The sequence below is a fragment of the Prionailurus viverrinus genome, chromosome E3, assembly GCF_022837055.1.
Source record: "Prionailurus viverrinus isolate Anna chromosome E3, UM_Priviv_1.0, whole genome shotgun sequence".
In the NCBI taxonomy this organism is placed as follows: Eukaryota; Metazoa; Chordata; class Mammalia; order Carnivora; family Felidae; genus Prionailurus; species Prionailurus viverrinus.
Genome location: NC_062576.1, coordinates 16,245,110 through 16,262,610, shown reverse-complemented (window position 1 = coordinate 16,262,610; position 17,501 = coordinate 16,245,110). Strand labels below are relative to the sequence as shown.

The 17,501-nt window shown below is 42.0% G+C and overlaps 1 non-coding gene across 1 annotated transcript; it reads right to left on the bottom strand.

Moving 5' to 3' along the window:
• Positions 1-8,308: 8,308 nt before the first annotated feature.
• Positions 8,309-8,414, bottom strand: LOC125154867 (U6 spliceosomal RNA). Its single transcript, XR_007147960.1, has one exon. It is a non-coding gene; the product is annotated as a U6 spliceosomal RNA (small nuclear RNA).
• Positions 8,415-17,501: the final 9,087 nt, after the last annotated feature.

Here is a 17,501-nt window from a genome sequence, read left to right as displayed (position 1 = left end):
GCCCCACATCCAGCCCTGTATTGTCCACTCAGAGCCTGGAGCCTGCTTCAGATTCTGTATCTCTCTGTCTCTGCCCCTCCCTTGTTTGTGTTCCCTCTCTCTCAAAAATCAATAAATAGGGCTACCTGGGTGGCTCAGTCAGTTAATTGGTTGACTCCTCATCTAGGCTCAGGTCATGATCTCATAGTTAGTGGGTTCAAGCCCCACATCAGGCTCTGCGCTGACAGTGCGGAGCCTGCTTGGGATTCTCTCTCATTCACTGTCCCTCTCCAGCTCTCTCTCTCTCTCTCTCTCAAAATAAATAAATCAATTATAAAACAAATCAATAGATAAACATTTAAAATTAAAAAAATGAATTTTCAAAAATATTTTTTTGAAAAAACAGGCAAAAAATAAATACTTAAAGGTCTATTGTCTCCTAAAATTAATAAATTGATTTTTCATTTACCCTTCAGCTTTAATACAAATTGATTTTCTACCATCTAATGGGGAAGAGGGCAGAGAACTAATGACAGGTGAACCTGAAAAACAGACCCTGGTGGGTAAAGCCCATTGGCCCAGTTTCCTCTCCCCACCCCACCTCCACCCCTAAGGTTTTGGCCTTGTATAAATATATGAGCCTGGAGATGTAAACTTGGAAGTTGTCAGCTTTGAGAATCTATGTGGTCACCAAAGAAATGAAGGCAGGTAGAGAGCAGATCCAAAGATGTATCTGGAGACATCCCAAAATTATGAGTATAGGAATAGGAGAAATGAGCAGGTCCCTATCTCTTTGAGGATAAATCCAAACCCCAAAGCTTGGTTTGTCAACCATCATACCCATTCCTGGCCTTCGATTCCTGCACACACCATGTTGCTGCATGACTCTGTGCCTTCGCTCATGCCCTTCCCTCTGCCTTCATTCTCATTTTTTTGTTTGTTTTTTGTCTTTGTGGGGTTTTTAAAATTTATTTTTGAAAGAGAGAGCAAGACAGAGTGTGAGCAGGGGAGGGGCAGAGAGAGAGAGAGAGAGAAAATCTGAAGCAGGCTCCAGGCTCTGAGCTGTCAGCAGAGAGCGCAATGTGGGACTCAAACCCATGAACCCATGAACCTTGAGATCATGACCTAAGCTGAAGTTGGACACTTAACCGACTGAGCCACCCAGGCACCCCTCTCATTCTTTAATACCCCATTCAGACAGCTTTATCCTCACACCCCTTTGGTCTCCAAGACTCTCCCTGCGCACACAAACTCACTGTGCAATTCAGCCCGTGGCTCAGCCCCTTCTCCATCCTACTTCTTGTCCCTGTGAGTAGCCTCCCCATCCTGGGGCTCAGTTCTGTGATCTACTTGACTTTAGTCCTTTCTTTTCCCATCATTGCTCATATACTGGACCACACTCTAGACTCTTTATTTCTGAAACCCCACTGCCTCTGAGGTTCCAACCAGAACACAATCTCCTCCTACCTTCACCATCCGCATTCACTATAAACTTGCTCCTTTACCACACTGAAGAGCCATCTCTTCCGCCCGCCCCATTTTTCTGGATCTAGCAGTCCTCATCTCATTCTTTCTGGAAGCCATTCTTCCACCAATGCTCTGCTTCTTCCTGGGGTCACCTGCCACTCCATAGCTGTTCTTTTGGAGCATCTCTACCTGGCCTTCCCATTTGTCTTCCTCACTTGCTGCCCCCACCCACCTCACCCTCAAAATCTTCTTCTCCCCAGCCCCTAAACCTGATCTGGGAATGAGACCAGCTCCCTCTTTGATGTTCCCAAATACAGGTGCACAAACTCTTTCTACTCTAAGGACTCATCTGCCAGAAGGAGAACGTTAGCCTAACTAACAAATGTAGGCAAGTTACTGAGTTTCAGCTCTCTTGGGCACTGGTTTCTAGTTCCTGCTCTTATTTCTGAGGCTTTCCTCCAAATATTTGTCAGAGAACTTGTCTGAATTGGCCACCAGATGATGTAGCCCCTCAACTGCCAGTGAACAGTTTGGAAATCGAAGTTAATGTTTATTTATTTATTTTGGGGGTGGAGAGAGAAAAGGGGGCAGAGAAAGAGGGAGAGAGAGAGAGAGAGAGAGAGAGAGAATCCCAAGCAGGCTCTGCACTGCCAGTGCAAAGCCTGACTAGGGGCTTGAACCCATGAACCATGAGATCATGACCTGAGCCGAAATCAAAAGTCAGACATTTAGGGGCGCCTGGGTGGCGCAGTCGGTTAAGCGTCTGACTTCAGCCAGGTCACGATCTCGCGGTCCGCGAGTTCGAGCCCCGCGTCGGGCTCTGGGCTGATGGCTCAGAGCCTGGAGCCTGTTTCTGATTCTGTGTCTCCCTCTCTCTCTGCCCCTCCCCCGTTCATGCTCTGTCTCTCTCTGTCCCAAAAATAAATAAACGTTGAAAAAAAAATTTTTTTTAAAAAGTCAGACATTTAACTGACTGAGCCAGTTAGTCACCCCCAGAAGATAATTTTAAACAAGAGAAATAAGGGGCAGGTTCTTCTCTGACACACCTAATATAAATTAGCACCCTGTCAAGTCACCTTCTCACATCTCCCTGATTTATCCCTGACACTGGTCGTAGTCTGAAGTGACCTTGCTCCTCTCTCTCTGAATACCTGTGGTAGACTGAAAAACCATTCGTTGACAGCAGCATCCTTCCTTGGGGGGATGGGTCTACTTTCCCACCCCCAGGACCATGCATAGCCACATCACGTGCTTTGGCCAGAACTGTCCACACTGATACACATAGCTCTAGTTCACCCATTTTAATTGCTGGAGAAGATTCCACTGTGTGAATACACCACCACTAATTTTGCCCTTTTCCTTTTTTTTTTTTTTTTTCAAGGTTTGTTTATTTTGAGAGAGACAGAGACCATGAGCCGGGGAGGGGCAGAGTGAGGAGAGCAGGCTCCTAAGCAGGACCCTGCATTGTCAGTGCAGAGTCCATCCAGGGGTTCGGTCCCACGAACCTCGAGATCATGACCTGAGCGGAAACCAAGAGTCAGACACTTAACCCACTGAGCCACCCAGGCGCCCCTGCCCTTTTCCTATGCAGCAATTAAGCTGTTTCCATTTCGCACTTTCACAACCAACTCCACGCCGTCCATTCCTCAGGCGGTTCTTGATCCTGTGCTCACATGCAAGACTGCCCAGCTGCGTTCTAGGAATAGAGATGTGGCCTGGCGGCCTGGTGGGTCTGCTCATCTTCCCCTTTACTGGGCATCCTGAGGGCCCTCCATGGGGCTGGTACACATGGGTGCTTTCATTTCCTGCTGCCCCACAGAAGGGAAGTGCTCGGCCACCAGCTCTGCCCTTGACCCAGGGCAGATCCCTGTGGCTCCCTATTCACCACTTCTGTTTGTGTCTAGTTCACAAAGAGGCCTCGCTTACTTTAATCTTGACTAGATCTTTCCGGGTCTGTTTCTTTTTGTGCTTTATTCACCGGTATTTTGTATCTGAAACATGGAGTCATTTTGCTATTTGACTGTAGGTCTGTCTTAAGCTACTTTTCTCGGCATTTCTCCCATCCCTCAGCACACTTCTGCTTTTGGGCCTCTTGGGCCCAGAAATACTTTCCCAGGCTTGTCTTGGAGGCTGTAGCACTGTTTGGGCTGATCTCCGGGTCATCTTTCTAAGCGTGGTTCAGATGCCAAGTCTTTCGTTTCCTCTCCCTTTTCCTTCTTCCTGGGATGGCAGCTGTCAGCACATTTGTACTCAGGGGACAGCACTAGAGTCCTGGCTGTCTGGCTTTCGCCAGACTGTGACTTTCTGGCAGCTGACCCTCTTCCTTGTCCCATGACTACCATCACATGGTCCCTGACCCTCAAGTGAGAGCCTACAGAGCATCACTGGGGCAAAGGTGAGGTGTGTGTGGGTGCCCACTGGATTCCTATCACTTGATGACAATAACGATAGAAATCCTGTGAGCAGGCATTCTGCTAAGGGGTCCTTATGGCTCTGAAAGACTATAAAATGACTATTCTGTCTCTATCACAGATGAGGAAATTAAGGCTCAGAGAGGTAAAATGACTTACTCAAGGTAATACACCCAAAACTACATTTACCATTGTTGATGGCACATTCACTCCTTTTCCCAAATTACCCTACATCCAAAGGACTTTCTGATGTCTAAGACAGAAAATACTAATGCTTTCCCTTCGTGGTCGAGTGCAGCAACACAAAATGTCCCTGCAAAGATTGTATGGTCACAGCTTTGAATTTAATAAGCAAGTCACAGGATACTCAGCTGATCAGAGCACAAGTCTGAGACTTCCTATTGTGCTCCCCAATAGATAAATTTTATTGCATTTAAACATTATCTCAAATAGGTCCTGGGACTCATTTGGCAACTTCTTGTTTCTGTAGCTGAATGACCTCAGATTTTTTCATCAGCCCACCAATCAGTTCCTTTCTAAGAGACAGATAACATCTAAAATTTTTCTGATAGCCTGTGATTGATTAACTGTTGTAGCTTGCTGAATCAAAGAAGCTGAGTTTGGTACAAGTTCAATGCCAGTAACTTTCTGGGCTTGAGATACTGAACAAGTAATACCGGGCCTCACTTACCCAGCAGATTGATTTTTTTCATTCACGAAAAATCAGATTTCAACAAGAGACCCACCCTCCTGAATACAGATATAAATGGGGGAAGTGAGCACACACAGACCTCCTCCTAATGGAAACCCAGTGGAACACCCTTGATCATGTGCTATATTTGACTACAGACTGTGTGAACTGTCACCAGTTTCTCTTTGTCAACCCAGAATCTCTTGCTTTTCTTTCCAAGGAGGCTGATTTCTAAAGTGATGAGGTCCCTCCACAGGATTCCTCTGGGCTTTCACAATACCTGGTCTTTCAGAGTGATAACATTTCTGGAATGTGGACAGTCTGGCTAGTGATAAATGGTCCCCATTCTTGCAGTGGATTCAGCAAAGAGAGCTATCAGCACAGAGCCCAGCGTGGAGCTTGATCTCATGAACCGTGAGATCATGACCTGAGCTGAAATCAAGAGTCGGATGCTTAACTGAACCACCCATGCATCCCCTGATGTTTATTTTTTTTTAACAGCTTTATTGAAATAGAATTCAAACACCACATCATTCATTTACAGTATACAATGCAATAATTTTTGGTATATTCACAGATGTGTGTGGCCATCATTGCAATCAAGTTTGGAACATTTTCATCACCTCAAAAGGAAACTCTGTGCTCTTTGCTTTCTATCCTTCTATCCCTCCCATCCAGTCCTAAGCAACCGTTAATCTATTTTTTGTCTAGATTTTGTATAGATTTGTCTATTCCAGATGTTTTATGTAAGTTGAATTATATAATATGTGGTCTTTTGCATCTTTTAAAAAAAATATTTATTTTTTAGAGAGAGACAGTGGGTGAGGGGCAGAGAGACAAAGACAGAGGATCTGAAGCAGGTATACCTTGACAACAGAGAGCCCAGTGTGGGGCTTGAACTCACGAACTGTGAGATCATGACCTGAGCCAAAGTCGGATGCTTAACCAACTGAGCCACCCAGGCACCCCTGGACTTTTGCCTCTTAATGTTTGAAAATAAATGTGTCTATATTATAATCCTGCTTTGTGAATTGAGAATACGAAATCAGTGGTTTTAGGTCTGTCACTTTATACATTTTTTTCAAGATTAGCAGAACATTACGGAAAATATGGAATCACATTTTCTCCTCCCTTCCCTAAAAAAAATGCCCAGAGGCGTTTTTTGTTTTGTTTTGGTTTTTCTTTAAGAGTTCACTCCAGGGGAAACAAAAGGAAGAGGAGGAAAAAATAACCCAGGGAGTCAGGAGGTGTGTTTTTTTTTTTTTTAATTTTTTTTTCAACGTTTTTTATTTATTTTTGGGACAGAGAGAGACAGAGCATGAACGGGGGAGGGGCAGAGAGAGAGGAAGACACAGAATCGGAAACAGGCTCCAGGCTCCGAGCCATCAGCCCTGAGCCTGACGCGGGGCTCGAACTCACGGACCGCGAGATCGTGACCTGGCTGAAGTCGGACGCCTAACCGACTGCGCCACCCAGGCGCCCCTGAGGAGGTTTATGAACTTGTATTGAAGTTCTCGCTATCCAGGCCCTTGATCTCCAGGCTCTGCCTGCTGTGGGGTCTGAGTTCACCTTTGAGGAGCAAACGTCTGGGAGATGGGTCAGGGCTGCCTCCTCTCCCATTTCCAGACTGCAGAGCTGCTCTGCCGATAGGAAGGATGCTTGAGGACATCCCAGAGATGGACTTTCAAAGGGGTAAGAGTAGAGAAAAGAGATGAATGTCCCGTTGTCTGGAGGAGGGAGGATTTATCAGAGCAAGGACTAAAGATGAAGCAGTTGCCAACAGCCCAGGCCAGCTCTCAAGCCTGGCTTGGGGAGCCATTGGGTACTTCAGGGTGCAGAGGGCATTCTTCAAGGTCAGCCACAGGACAGGCATCAGCTAAGGCAGCGAATGAAAGCTCTGCTTGGGTCCTGACCCTGAGGAGGGAGCTTGTCAAACTGATCCACTCCTGATTTCACCTTTAGGGAAGATCAACCAGGTCCCTGCTCCCACAACAGTCCCTTTCCTTAGCAAAAATGACAATCCCTAGTCTCGAATATTGGGCAGGAAGCATACAACTCTAAGACATGATCCAGAAGTGAGTGGCTGAACTCACGGAGTTCAGTAGATGCTCTAAGGAGGAGGGTGGCTCTGGAAACCTCAAAATCCAAATTCTACTGGGTACTGTCAAATGAGTGGGGGAGGGGGAGTCATTCTGGCTGAACTGGAGCAGATAGGAAACAGAAAACAAGGCAAACAGGTCCAGTGCCATGTGGAGACCTGGTTTACAATAAGAAGACAAGAGGGAGAAACACAAAAACAGGCTAACGTGATCATAAGAGGCTTTGAAGTTGTGTTTGGAACAAGAACATAGTGACTGGCTGCCTGCAGCTTGTCTTACACCTCAGCTGTCTGGGAAAGTGATCTTCAGATTAGAAATGGAAGAATAGGGGCACCTGGGTGGCTCAGTCAATTAAGCATCAGATTTCTGGTCTTGGCTCAGATCATGATCTCATTCATTGTTTTGATCGAGCCCCACATTGGGCTCTGCACTGACAGTGAGGAGCCTGCTTGGTATTCTCTCTCTCTCTCTCTCTCTCTCTCTCTCTCTCTGCCCATCCCCCACTCACTCTCTTTAAATAAATAAACAAACAAACTTAAAAAAAAAAAGGAATAGAAGAATAAATGTCAGTAAAGGAATCTGAAAGCCCAGTGTAGTGGGTTGAATGTGCCTCTCCCCACTTCAAATTCATGTTCACCCAGAACTTCAGAATGTGACTGTATTAGTTTTCTAGGGTTGGTGTAACACACTATCACTCTAGCAGCTTTCTCGTGGATTCTTTGGGATTTTCTAAATACAGAATCCTGCCATCCATGAACAGACATAGTTTTATCTCTTTCCAGTTTGGAGGTCTTTTATTTCTTTCTCTTATCTAATTGCACTGGCTACAATATTGAATAGCAGCAGTAAAAGCAGGCATCCTTGTTTTGTTCCTTATCTTAAGGGAAAGGCTTTCAGTCTGTGAATATGATGTTTACTGTGGGTTTTTCATAAATGCTCTTTATCTAGCAAATAATCAACATTAAAAATTTCTTGTCCATAATGAGATATTGTATATGCAGAACGCCCTAATTATTAATAAGCCAATGTATTATGATACCGATAAAAAAGATTATCGTAATTGTATAAATAAATACGTGCCTTTTATTATGTTTAGGAAATTTCCCTTTATTCCTACTTTTGAGTTGTTTATTTATTTATTTATAATTTGATTTGAGAGAGAGGGAGTGTGCACGTATGCACACGTGAGCAGGGGAGGAGCCAAGGGGAAGAGATAGAGACAAAGGGAGAGAGAGAGAGAAAGAGAGAGAGAGAGAGAGAGAGAGAGAGAGAGAAAATCTCAAGCAGGCTCCACACTCAGCACAGAGCCTGATGCCGGGCTCAATCCCAGAACCTGGGATCATGACCAGAGATGAAATCAAGAGTCGAACACTCAACTGACTGAGCCACCCAGGCGCCCCACCTGAGAGGTGTTTTTTTTTTTAATGTTTATTTATTTTTGAGAGAGAGAGAAACAGAGTGCAAACAGGGGAGGGCAGAGAGAGAGGGAAACACAATCTGAAGCAGGCTAAAGGCTCTGAGCTGTCAGCACACAGCCCAATGTGGGGCTTGAACCCACAAACCATGAGATCATGACCTGAGCTGAAGTTGGACACTTAACCGACTGAGCCACCTAGGTGTCCCGAGAGTTGTTTTTTTTTTTTAATCAAAGTATAGTTGACAAAAATATGGAACGCTTCACAAATTTGCGTGCTATCCTTGCACAGGGGCCATGTTTAGCTTCCCTATATCATTCCAATTTTAATTGTCAAAGCAAACATAATTTTTCTGAGAGTTTTTATCATAAAACAATGTTGGATATTGTCAAATGCCTTTTCTGCTCCAATTAAGATGATCATATGCTTTTGTCTTCATTCTATTAATGTGATGTATCACATTGATTGATTTTCTTACGATGAATCACACCCTTGCATTTCTGGGCTAAATCTTACTTGGTCGTGGTGAATAATTCTCTTAATGTGTTGTTGGATTCAATTTGCTAATATCTTGTCAAGAATCTTTGCATCTATATTCATAAGGGACATTGATCTGTAATCTTCTTTTCTTGTGATGTCTTCATCAGGGTAATGCTGACCTCATGGGGTGAGTTAGGAACTATCTCCTCCTCTTCAATTTTTTGGAAGAATTTGAGAAAGATTGGTGTTAATTCTTTAAATATTTGGTAGAATTCACCTGTGAAGCCATCTGGTGCTGGACTTTTCATTGTTGGGAGCTTTTTGGTTACTGATTCAATCTTTTGCTATAGGTGTGTTCAGATTTCCCATTTCTTCTTGAGTCACTTCAGGTCATTTGCATGTTTCAAGGAATTTGTCCGTGTCTTCTAGGTTATTTAATTTGTTGGTGCACAACTGTTTATATTATTCTCTTATAATCCTTTTTATCTCTATAAGCTTAGTAATAATGTTCCCATTTTCACTTCTGATCTTACTTATATCTTGTTTTTCTGTGTAAGTCTATGCCATGGTCTAAAGATTTGTGTTCCCTCAAAATTCATATGGTAAATCCTAATGCTCAATGTGATGGTATTAGGAGGTGGGGCCTTTGGGGGTGATTAGGTCATGAGGGCAGAGTCTTTATTCATGAGATTATAGCCCTTATATAAGAGGCTTCAGAAAGCAACCTCACCCCTTCTACCATGCAAGGATACAATGAAAAACCTGTGACCCAGAAGAGGGCCCTCATCTGACCATGCTGGCACCCTGATCTTGAACATCCAATCTTCAGAGCTATGAGAAACAGACTTGTTTTATATAAGCTATCCACTCTGTGGTGTTTTGTTCTAACAACCTGACCAGACTAGGATAGTCTTGCTGAAAGTGTATCAATATTGTCGATCTTTTCAAAGAATCAACTTTTTGCTTCAATGATTTTTCTCCTCAATTTTTTTGGGGGTGACACAATTTAACCCATAGGAATGGCTCTATTTGGACACAGGGTCTTTACAGATATAATTAGTTAAGATGAGGTCATATTGGATTAGGATGGGCCCTAAATCCAGTGACTAATGTCCTTCTACATTCCCACCAACAGTACCGAAGTGCCTTCAACTTTTCCACATTATTGTCAACACTAGCTATTTTATAGGTTTTGATAGTAGCCATCCTACTGGGTGTGAGGTGATATTCAATTGCAGGTTTTTTTTAATGATTATTTATTTATTTTTGAGAGATAGAGAGGAAGAGCACATGTGCATGGACATGCACACGAGTTGGGGAGGGGCAGAAAGAGAGGGAGAGAGAGAATCCCAAGAAAGTTCAGCACAGAGCCCAACATGGGCTTGATCTCACAAACTGTGAGACCACGACTTGAGCTGAAATCCAGAGTTGGATGCTTAATAGACTGAGCCACCCAAGTGCCCCCCACCTCATTGTAGTTTTGATTTGCATTTCCCTATTGATTAGTGATACTAAACATGTTTTTATGTGCTTATTGGCCATTTGTATATCTTACTTGGATAAATGTCTGTTCAAGGACTTTGCCCATTTTTGAATCAGGCTGTTTGTTTTCTTGTGGTTGAATTGGAGTTAACTATAGCCTCTGGATATTATTTTCTTAACAGATACATGATTTGCAAATATTTTCTCCCATTCTGTGGGGTGCTTTTTACTCTGTTGCTAGTGTCTTTTGGTGCACAAAATTCTTAAATTTTTATTAAGTCAATCTATTTTTTTCCCTTTGGCATCATATCCAAGAAATCATTGCCAAATCCAATGTCCTGTAGCTTTTACCCTGTGTTTTCTTCCAAGGGTTCTGGGTCTTATATTTAGGTCATAGATCCATTTTAGTTCATTCTGTACATGGTATTCAGTAAGGGTCCAATTTCATTCTTTTGCACATGGATATTCAGTTTTCTCAGCACCATTTGGTGAAGACTATCTTTCCTCACTGAATGGTTTTGGCACCTTTTTGAAAATCGTTGGGCCATATATGTGAGAGTTTGTTTCTGAACTCTGTTCTGTTACTCTATATGTCTGTCTTTATGCCACTATCACACCGGGTTTTTTTTTTTTTAATTTTTTTTTTATTTTTGAGAGAGAGTATGAGCAGGGGAGGAGCAGAGAGACAGGGAGACATAGAATCTGAAGCAGGATCCAGGCTTCGAGCTGTCAGCACAGAGCCCAACATGGGTCTTGAACCCACAATGGTGAGATCATGAGCTGAAGTTGGATGCTTAACTGACTGAGCCACCCAGGTGTCCTCACACTGGTTTGACTACTATAGCTTTGCTGTAGGTTTTGAAATCAGGAAAGATGAGACCCCAACTTCTCCCCCCCCACAATTGTCTTGGTTATTTGGGGTCTCTTATGATTCCATACGCATTTTAGGATGAGTTTTCCTATTTTTCTAAAAACACGATTTGGATTTCGACTTAAAAATTGCATTAAACATGTAGATCACTAAGTGTCCATGAACTTGGGATGTCATTCCATTTTATAATGTCTTCTTCAATTTCTTTCAGCAGTGTTTTGTAGTTATAATTGTATAAATCTTTCACCTCTTTGGTTAAGTTAATTCATATGTATTTTATTCTTTTTGATGCTGTTGTAAATAAAATTTTCTTAATTTATTTTTTGGATGGTTCAGGATGGTAGGACTGCAGTTGGTATTTGTGTGTTACCTCATATCTTGCTAATTTCCTGCATTTATTAGTTCTAATAGTTTTTTTTAAATTTTTTTTAATGTTTATTTATTTTTGAGACAGAGAGAGACAGAGCATGAATGGGGGAGGGTCAGAGAGAGAGGGAGACACAGAATCTGAAGCAGGCTCCAGGCTCTGAGCTGTCAGCACAGAGCCCGACACGGGGCTCGAACTCACGGACCGTGAGATCATGACCTGAGCCCAAGTCAGACGCTTAACCGACTAAGCCACCCAGGCACCCCAAGTTCTAATAGTTTTTTAATGAAATCTTTAGGATCTTCTGCATATATGGCAATATTGTCTGTGAATAGAAATAATTTTATGTCTTCTTTTCCAATTTGGAAGCTCTTTATTTCTTTTTCCTGCCTGATGACTCTAGTTAGGACTTCTAGGATTATGTTGAAGAAGTGGGCATCCTTTTCTTGCTCCTGATCTTAGAGGGAAAGCTTTCCATCCTTTTACCTCTGCATATGATGTTTGCTGTAGGTTTTTCATATATGGCTTGTATTATGTTGAGGTAGTTTCCTTCTATTTCTAGTTTGTTGAGTTTTTTCAAGTGCTTTCTCTGAATCTATTGAAATAATCATATGGGGTTTCTTTCCTTCATTCAGTTAATGTGGTATATCACACTGATTAATTTTTGTATGTTGAACCATCCTTGCCTTCTAGGGGAAATCTTTCTTGGTCATAGTGTATAATCCTTTTAATATGTTAATATTACTTTCAGAACTGTGACATATTATATTTAATTTAAAAAGGGGGGATTTCTTTTTTTATTTTTTATTTTTTTTTTTTTTTCAACGTTTATTTATTTTTGGGACAGAGAGAGACAGAGCATGAACGGGGGAGGGGCAGAGAGAGAGAGGGAGACACAGAATCGGAAACAGGCTCCAGGCTCTGAGCCATCAGCCCAGAGCCCGACGCGGGGCTCGAACTCACGGACCGCGAGATCGTGACCTGGCTGAAGTCGGACGCCCAACCGACTGCGCCACCCAGGCGCCCCAAAAAGGGGGGATTTCTTGAAGGAATGGTCAACACTGTCTAGAATCTCAGAGAGGTCAAGTAGGATAAGGACTGAGGGATTTAGTTATTAAGAGGCTTTTGTTAAACTTGTGCATGAATGTTCTTTTTAAAAAAATTTTTTTTAATGTTTATTTATTTTTGAGAGACAGAACTTAAGCAGGGGTCGGGGAGGGAGAGAGAGAGGAAGACACAGAATCTGAAGCAGGCTCTGAGCTGTTAACACAGAGTCCAATGTGGGGCTCAAAGCCACAAACCATGTAATCATGACCTGAGCTGAAGTTGGATGCTTAACTGGCTGAGCCACCCAGATACCCCGTACATGAATGTTCTCAGTGGCACTATTCATAATGGCCAAAGGGTGGAAACAACCCATATGTTTATCATTAATGGTTAAACAAAATGTTGTATATCATAAAATTGAGTATTATTCAGCCATCAAAAGGAATGAAATTCTGATAGATGCTACAATGTGGATGAACCTTGAAAACATTATGCTAAGTGAAAAAAGACAGGCGCAAAAAGCCACATATGATATGATTCCATGTATATGAAATATTCAGTAGACAAGCCAATAAAGACAGAAAGTAGATTAATGGTTTCCAGGGGCTTGGGGGAAATGCTCAGATCAGGTTAGGAGGTTGAAGAAGGTGTGAAAGCTTTGGTCTAGGTGCCATGGGGAGGGGAGGGAAAGTTGAGCAAAAATAAGTGAAAAACTGAACATTTGGCTAAGCTTTTAGGCCCAATCTTGCACATTCAGATGCAACAGGAGTTGGTAAGAGATTGGTGTTACTGAGAACAAGGTGAGTTTGTAGAATTTCTGTGGGTGATGTGGTGGCTGATAGCAGGATGCTGGTGAGACTGGAAGAAACAGAAAATTTTCGAGAAAGGGAAGAAGATGAGTTCCACAAGCTCTAAATAAACTTAAAGCATTGAGTGCAATATCTGGTCCATGCAGAAAATACTTATTTTTTTTAATATGAATTTATTGTCAAATTGGTTTCCATACAATACTTATTTTTTAGAAATAATAGTTGATTATTTTGGAGGGGTGTCAGTTTTTTTGAGGTATAATTCACATATCATACAATTCATCCCCTGTATTGGTCAACTGTCTTTAAGTTTTTATTTATTTATTTTTGAGGTAGAGAGGGAGAGTGCACGCGAGTGGGGGAAGGGCAGAGAGAATCCCAAGCAGGCTCCATGCTGTCAGCACAGAGCCCGACAAGGGGTTCAGTCCCACAAACTGTGAGATCATAGCCCGCATCAGACGTTTAACTGACTGAGCCACCCAGCCACCCCTGGTCAACTATTTTTTGACCAGCGTACCAAGATAATTCAATTGGGTATGAATTGTCTTTTCAACAAATGGTGCTCAGACACATAGATTTCCATATGGGAAAGAATGAAGTTGGACCTTTTCCTTAATACTAAATACAAAAAGTAACTCACATCCTAGTGCACATGAAGTGATCTTTCATTTTGGTTTTGATTTGTATTTCCCTAATGATTAATGATGTTCAATATTGCTTAGTGTGCTTATTGGCCATTTTTGTATCTCCTTTGGAGAAATATCTCTTCAGATACTTTGCCCATTTTTAATTCAAATAGATAAAATTAAAATAAAATTCAACTTATTGTTGAGTTGTAGAAGTTCATTTTATATTCTGGATACTAGACCCTTGTCAGGTATATGATTTACAAATATTTTCTCCCATTTATGAATGTCTTTTCATTTCCTTTGAAGCACAAAAGTTTCTGGTGGGCTTCCTTTTGAGGTGATGAAATGTTCTAAAATTGATTATGGTGATTATTGCACAACTCTACCAACATACTAAAAGCCATTAAACCGAACACTTTAAAAGTGTGTCTCATGGCATGTGAATTATAACTCAATAGTGCTATTATTTAAAAAAATAAAGGAATGAATGAGTAAAAGGAGTGGACAATGTGCATTTAGAAAAAGAATTGATAGGGGAACCTGGATGGCTCAGTCGGTTAAGCATTCAGCTCAGGTCATGATCTCACAGGTTGAGTTCGAGCCCTGCATTGGGCTTTGTGCTGACAGCCCAGAGCCTGGAGGCTGCTTCAGATTCTGTGTCTCCCTCTCTCTCTGTCCCTCCCCCACTTGCGCTCTGTCTCTCTCTCAAAAATAAACATTAAATAATTTTTTAAAGAAAAAAGAAAAAGAATTGATAGATACTGGGACCCAATATAGTTTCACCTAAATACAAATCCTATAAAAATAACTTCATCTCCCTTTTTGATAAAGTTTTTTATCAGAATTTTTGATAACGTTCTTAATCCCTTTTAGACCTGGGTGAGGGAATGCTCTAACAAAGGCTATCTGGATTTCAGTAAGATATTTGAAAAATCTAGAACAGATGACAGCATTACTGATCTCACAGTTTGTGGGATAGAGGCCCGTGTTGGGCTTTGTGCTGACAGCATAGAACCTGCTTGGGATTCTCTCTATCTCCCTCTGTCTCTGCTGCTACTGCTTGAACTTTCTCTCTCTCTCTCTCAAGAACAAATAAACATTTAAAAAAAGTAAGCTGGAAAAAGTTCTCAGATTATATGCCATAGGGCTTCAGTCATCTGCATTACTTTCTTCATCATTTTTATTGGTGATTTCAGAGGAGAAAAATAGATAAAATCCTGATCAAACTTGCAGGAGTCAGAGAACCAAGCCAACTTTGGATGAATTCTACAAGGGAAAATTTTAGTTTGTACTTTTTCAAATAATTACACAATACAGGAGGAGACATAGTTCCACAGTGCTCATGTAGAACATAACTCTGGAGTTTTGACTTTGAGTCTACCTGCTTTGTGGTAGATGTCAATGCAATCTTGGTTCAAAAGAACAGTAATCATATGTTCTGGACATCAGTGGCTGCTAAACCCACGGCCATTGCTCCCCTCTTTTCTTCCTTGTAGACCTGGATTTTGTTCAGAAGACAACAGTCTCAGTGATGTGGGGCCTGCCCCAATCCACAAGGGATGATTAAAGTTTAGCGTAAGAGCCAGTAAGACAACCTCTTTCCCTTTTGCAAGGAACTTGCTTTCTCAGCATTCCTGGAAGCTAAGAGTATAGAATGCAAGAGAGATAAATTGAGGTAAGAACTGTTAAGCAGGGGCACCTGGGTGGCTCAGTGGGTTAAGCAGCCGACTTCAGCTCAGATCATGATCTCATGGTCTGTGAGTTCAAGGCCTGCACCGGGCTCTGCACTGACAGTGTAAAGTCTATTTGGGATTCTTTCTCTCCCTCTCTGCCCCTCCCCTGCTCACAATTTCTCAAAATAAATAACCTTAAAAAAAAAAAAAAAGAACTGTTAAGCAAAAAGGAACTTGATAATTTGGGAAATTCTCAGTCTATCTAGATTGCAAAAGATTCTGAAATTAGAAGATTCACTGTCAGGCAAGCATGCTTTAGGGAGAAAACCTACAGTGTGGCTGAACCTTTTGCTAGTGCCTGGAGATCAAAAGACCAGAGCACTCTGGTGTTAAGAGTGCTCTTTGAAGAGATCTGGCACATGATTCCCAGATCCCCTCAGATATCTCAGCAGAAGTCAGGAATAGAGATGTGATTATCTAGGAAAGATCTGTAGAGAAATCCCTTGTCTCATGAAGTGAACTCCCCTGACATAGACAAAGCTCTTGAGAATGTTACATCAGCAAAAACACTGCTAGCGAGGCCTAAAAGGAAAAGAGAGAAAAGGAAATTAAGGAAGGCTTTCTGATTTTCCTCAAACAGGAAACAGGGTCATATATTTACACGTTACTCAATGGTAAAGATGTGCTACCCTTCAAGAAAAAGGAACGGTCATTCCGCAGGTGGTGGTACAGGCCCAGGGCACAGAGCTTAAGGACAGAGAGGATTACAGGGATCCCCTGCTTTTCAGAAGTTTGCCTTATGCCACTTCACTTTTAAGTTTATTTCTTTTGAGGGAGAGAGCGATTGGGGGAAGGAAGGGCAGGGAGAGAAGGAGACAGAGAATCCCACGCAGGCTCCTCACTGTCAGCACAGAGCCTGACTCGGGGCTCAAACTCAAGAACTGTGAGATGGTGACCTGAGCTGAGATCAAGAGTCAGAAGCTTAACCGAGTCACCCGGGCACCCCTGTATCCAACTTCTCTTTTATGGAAGACCTACATTAGTACCTGTTTTCACTAACCAAAAGAAATCCAAAGATTTTTGCTTTCAAGAAGACAAAAAAAAAAAAAAAGCAAAATTAGCATTTTGTTTTGCTGTGAGCCATTACAGAGGTAGCACGTACCCAGAGCAGTGAGAGTGGCATCACCAAGCTCCTTCCCCGAGAACTACACTCAGCATCTCAGCATCGAGCCGCCATAGCTTTGAGCTGTGTCTATGAGCATCTGTGCTTTGCCTTGATTTATTTTGGGCATCCAGTAGCAAGATATGTGGTAAGGTATCAGAACAGCCTAGGAGAGGTTATTTTGGGGGGCCTGGGAATGATCAAAAGTTTTCCATATAAATTAATGGTAATTGCTTTATCACTTTATAGCATTTTGGCTTATGAAAAGTTTCATAGGAACACCGTACTTTCAGAGACCAGGGAAAATGTATATTCACAGGCCTTGAAACCTAATGGAGTGTTCTGGGTTGGATTTCAAAGTTGCTTGGAACTAGTGATTCCTTTTTCCCTTCCATTTTCTTCCTTTTCAAATTGAAATGCCTCTAAGTATTATCTTGTGCTTAAAGAAGCGTTATATTCTGGGATTAGATTATTTGTTTCTTGAATTTGTATGTGTGAACTCTAATCCAAACCACAATCATAAGAGATTCACAGATTCATGGATAGAGAGGAATTTTGCCCCAGGATGGATCAGACCCAGAGTCTCACCGTATCTAATTTAGATGACTTAGGTAATGAGATATGAGACTTCTGAGCTGATAAGATTTAGAACTTGCATTGAGGCTCTAAGGGGTTGAGACTTTGGGGGAACATAGAATGGAGTGAATGAATGTTTTGCATGTGGGATGGACATTAATCCTTGAGAGCCAGACAACAAAATGTAGTAGACTGAATGAATCCCCAGTGTCATAATCCCCAAAATATGTCACCTAACATGGTAAAAGGGACTCTGCAGATGTGATTAAGGATCTTGAGATGAAGCAATGATCTTGGTTTATCCAGATGGATCCAGTAAAATCACAAGGGTCTTTATAAAAGG